Source organism: Trachymyrmex cornetzi, unplaced genomic scaffold (genome assembly GCF_001594075.2).
Source record: "Trachymyrmex cornetzi isolate Tcor2-1 unplaced genomic scaffold, Tcor1.1 scaffold166, whole genome shotgun sequence".
NCBI lineage: Eukaryota > Metazoa > Arthropoda > Insecta > Hymenoptera > Formicidae > Trachymyrmex > Trachymyrmex cornetzi.
In genome coordinates this window covers 319,918-325,371 of record NW_017296266.1, presented here as the reverse complement: position 1 = coordinate 325,371, position 5,454 = coordinate 319,918, and positions in this window count along the sequence as shown.

Genomic DNA, 5,454 nt, shown 5'->3' with positions numbered 1-5,454 from the left:
AATTTATCTTATTTATTAGATTTCCGTTTAACAATATTAGGAACCTTTGCATACTAAGTTTCACATGAAATAATCCACTTGTATTGAAAATCATGTATTACAGAGAGGGTGAAATATAGGACTTTAACTAGAAAAATGATGTTCCCCACATTTTCAATGAAAACTAATAGCACCATCGTGTTCAGCAGGTCGAAATCTATAAGATTTACTATGTTTTACACTTTTCCGTTAGCGGGGAAAGAAAACGGCCTTTTCTATACTATATTTACGTTCTTTCTACCAATTCTTATGAAATCCCTCTGGTTTGAGGATGAACTGCTTTGGTGCTTTCGCGAGCGTGACGCGGTATCGCGGAGCGATCGTTACGCATGCTAGTAAAGGCGGCGAATTAAAAATGACAACCAGTTGAGTGAGTTCAGGCAACCCCGACAGCCTACTTATCACGAAGTCAAACACTGGGGGCGCCGAATGGCTCACCGCTCAGTGCGATTGACTCGTGATCTGTTCGATCCCACTTGCGCCCTATATATTTTAGCGATTTTTCGCATTCGCCGTTTATATTCGGCGTTAAACTGTAAGTCCCCTCGAGTGTTGATAAACTAAGGAAAATAAGAATGCAAATCACTACCAAATGCAAAAACATAAGCGAGCCTTTGCTCCCCGAAGAGACTCTAAAGCTAAATTGATACGCATGGTACTATGTGACTCCCTCAAAAATGGGGTCGGAAAACCAAACCCAGGGAATATACTAAGAAGCTAAAAAGTCAAGCACTGACACCGCAGAGAACCGGTGAATTGAAATTTGCTCGGCCACGTGTCAGGTGAAGCACCCGGGACGACAATATGCACGTGCGTCCGCACGGCAGTTAACCGATACGACGATACAGGAGGGTTCCATTGGGTTATCATAGGGTGATACAAGGCCACAACTCCTGAAGAGTCTACACGTGACGCACTAATAGATCACAAACGTTGTGTCAGAGTAACGTCGATTCCTCCTTTTTGTCTAATATGTACATACCTGTCGTTTAATTATAAAACGGCAGAATAATTCTTAATTTATTATTGAAATAATAAAATCAAACTTTTGCCCTTCCTTACTTTCCCGCTTTTATTGATTTCCTATGATTTTGTAATTTTCTATTTCTATTTCATGAGGATTCTTAATGATATCTCTTATTACAAAAAAATTTGTTAACAGCTGCCAGTACTTGCTTCATTGCGCGATACGTATATCATAAATAAGGTGCGTTCTGTTTCATACATAATATTGTAGAAAACCCAAGAGATTGAGATCGCATTGGAATTTAATGAATCAAAGTAAAATTTACTGAAATTAAATCAAGTAAATAAAAAGGGCTACCCGTGTAGAAAAATTTCAAGGAAAAACTGATTACTAACCAGAAGCTGGATAGTTTTTCTTGGGTAGAATTAATTAGACAGTAACTATTCAAAACTTGTCCAGAAAATACTGGACTATTGTTTGATGGCTAGTTACTGGCCATAAACTATGCACGAAAAAATAGTAATAAAATGCTATTCAATTTCTGTAGTAAAAATTCTGGAAATACTAGGCAGTATTTCATGAGCAGTTTTTGGTCAAGATCTAGATAAGATAAATAATAAGTAAATGTTGTCCAGCTTCTGTTCAGTAAAAATTCTAAAAATATTGGGCAGTATTTCATGAGCAGTTTTTAGTCACAAACTAGGTAAGAATCAACAGTAAGTATAAACTATATTACACATATATATTAGAAATTAAAAGCAAAAAAAATATTGTTTACTGTTTATAAGGAGAAAGTGATTAACATTTGTTGATTATGTATGTTCCTTCTACTTTTTTTCTTATCACTAATAAATTCAATTAATGTATAACTTTTCATTTTAGAAATTTCGTTTTATTAATATTTACTGAAAATTATTCACAATTATGACTAAGTATCGAGTTTTTCTGTTACCATAGTAACGGAATAAATATACTATAGGAATAGAAAAACTCGATTCTTCGACTGTCAGTCATAATTACAACGCAAAACGTGAAATTGTAAATATTTAAACAATTTAAGTAAAATGGATGTACGTTTATCGGCAGTAAGAGAACGAAAAAGAAAACATAAATATATAAAAGTAGCTGTTAAGAAAGATATGCGTAACTTATATATTACATGTAAATATTTCCTAATATCTCGTAATATCTAATTTTTAATTTATATATAACACATCAAATTGCTCATCGTTTGCTCACGAATGCTCCATCGGAATTTTCGTTTGCTCACCCTTAGTTCAAAAGTTATGCGAAATTTAAACTTTGGGATGCCAACTTCACGCTAGCCCCCCAACATTAAAAATTCGAATATTTTTTATTTGCATTCGTCTACTCATACGCTCGTAGCTCCTCTCGGAAGGTAATGGCAAACCACCGAGAGTATCTCTTGCCAAGAGCACTTCTCTAATAAATCGTCGTTCGGAATCGATGTTAAACTGTAGGTCCCATATGACTGTATACAACCAGCGTGCGCACCACAGGCACATGAGAGAAGTCACCACGCTCGGCCACGAGCAATTGGACTGAGGATAAGGAGGAGGAAAATAATGGCTTTGTAACTTCTGTTACATATAATTATAACAGGAAAATCTCGCTTCCTATAATGACGAGAACTTAATCCTGTTTGATAGGGGTGGCACCCAGTTGGACACGGCTCAATTGGACACGAGCCACTCACAGCGCTTGATACTACAAAGCTCCTAAGCACCGGTCGCTGTGATTGGTGGTGTCCAATCGAGCCGTGATCAATCGGGATCACCCCTATCAGAATTCTGAGATTAACTATAGGTCTGTCTTCTGTGGCTGAACTAGTGTACACTTTTGGAACTTAAAGTGAGAAAGATATACGTTTGATATTTGTTTAAAGCGAGAAAGAGAGTTCTAGAACAGTCTAGTGAGGCTAGTGCAGGAACAGAAAACAGACCATATTTATCGTGTAGGTTACACATAAAATGCAATTACATTGGGTGCTTTCCAGCAAGGACACAATCAAACACAGTGTAACACAGTGAATCGTTTCATCCTTGTTTAACATAAGCAAACAACAAGGATATATGATTCACTGTGTTACACTGTGTCTGACTGTGTCCCTTGCTGGAAAGCACCCATTATTTTTTGTTCACGATCACTATAGATCTTTTTAATTCTTAAACATTTTTCTTTATGCGCGTTTAAAGAGAAAAAAACTATGCTATAATATACAAAAACAGGATTCGGTGATACACTTTTTAATTAACTATCGTGTGTATGTTGATACGATAAGAGATTTCTTTTTAAAAATCTTTCTATAGAGGTGTCTCTTTTAGAATTTGCTAGTATAGTTGAGAGAAGCGATGCTTTAAATATAAATCCTATTTATTAATATTTAATTAATTACTCATGCCTTTTGTTGATTATAGTAAATAAAGGTTCTTTTTTCGGACCTAAAAGCGAACGTATTATATCTGAATCCATTAATGATATATTTATTTGGAAAAAGATTCGGAATCTATCATACAACAGATGACAGGAGATACAAGAAGCATAAGTTTTTCTATTTCATAAATTTAATATAAATAAATGTTTCTTATTTGTAGTATGAATAAAAAAATAGCGACTTTTTAAAATTTAATTTATATATAGCTAATTTGCATGGAGGGTCATCCGGATAATCCCATTCTTGCGACATGTGGATTTGACGACGTTAAACTATGGATGCCTTCGAATGGAGAATTTCCGATAATGCAGTCATTCGGGAATGTACGTATGTAAAAATTATCTTTTTATATAATTTCTTCCATTTTTCTTGTTATCTTAAAGATATACCATTTAAGGACAATTTTTGATATCACATTCTTTATAAAGATAATTTGATAACAAAGACAAATTATTTTTTACAGGTTTAACCTTTAGAGCAATACATATTTTTTTCTTTTAAAGAAACACATAAGTTCTCAGGATCCATTAAAGATATTTTGTTACTATTTAGTTTTATTTTCTTCAAGAATTTGTTAAGTTCAATTATATATTCTTAATCCATGATATAAGACTGTTTAAAAAAAATTAAATAAATATATTGAGAGAATTTATTGCTCTTAAATAATTCGAGAGAAACTTGTTTTGTTAAAAACCAAATCTTTTGGAAACCCCACTGTATAAGGGCTGAACTCTTCATAAATAATAAGGCAAAGTGGTCGATGTCTTGACTTTCGTAAGTCCAGATCTACAATGGATGTTTTAAGCTTTAAGCCGTAAGAAATTGACAAATTACAGTTGAATGTGAGGAGAATAGTTGACTATGATTCGTCAATTTCTTATAGCTTAAGGCTTAAAAACTTATTGTAGATCCGAGCTAAACGGACACTTCGTGATTCAATCGAAGCGACAAAGAATCCTAGAAGATCCAGCAGCAAATAGTCCAGTAACGGCGGGAAGTAAAAAGCATAGTAAGATCTCATTATTTCTCTATAGTACAAAAATCATTTTAAATATAAACGACTAGTAGTATAAAGAGCACTTTGATAATGAAAGATCTCTTATTTTTGTAAGTAGCGAATATGCTACAACGACGTTCATTATATATTTTCTCTTGACATTTTAATCTATTGTAAGGAGCATGAGAGAGCGTGAGGTAGACTTTCTATCTGCCTAAATTATTCTCCGCCGGCGAGTTGTACGTGCTGACGAGGCTAATGTGCGTGCTTCGACAAGTCCTATCATCTAAGACCTATCCGCTCCTACTTACTTCCTCTGAATGGACATCGCAACCGATACTTTAAATACAAGTCTGCTGTTGACATTTGCTTACGTCTTACTTGGTACACAATACGCTTTTTGTATAGATTTTAAATTTAACTCTTTCTAATTTCAAATAATAATTTGCATAAAATAGAAACTCGATATTATTGAAACAATAATAAAACAATTATTAATTTAATTAAAAGGTGACATTATTTTAAATTAAAATACAAGCAAAAAGTTTCTATTTTAACATTTTTATTTTATTAACTTATCGTATTACTAAAAATAATCGAAAATATTATTGTAATTAATTAATTTATGATTTATGATAAATATAAAATACATATAAAGAATATAACTAATGATTCTAGAAATTGTTTGTATCAGTTAAACAGACTAGTGTCAGTGGCGCCATCTATTAGCAAGCGATGGAATAATTCAAATATAGCAATATATATAATTTTGTTTTAATATAAAAGTATTAAAAATTTTTAATTTAAAGGATTGCTGTAGTGACCAAATTGTAATGTTATATTTAATGCTACACTTTATCTAATTAAATAATTATACAATTCTTTTAAAGAGATTTTTGTTTGTTTTAAAAAATGTATTTTTTACGATACTTCAAAAATATGTAAGAATAATAAAGTTAATATATAAAAAATATAAAAAATTATACAATGGGTTTT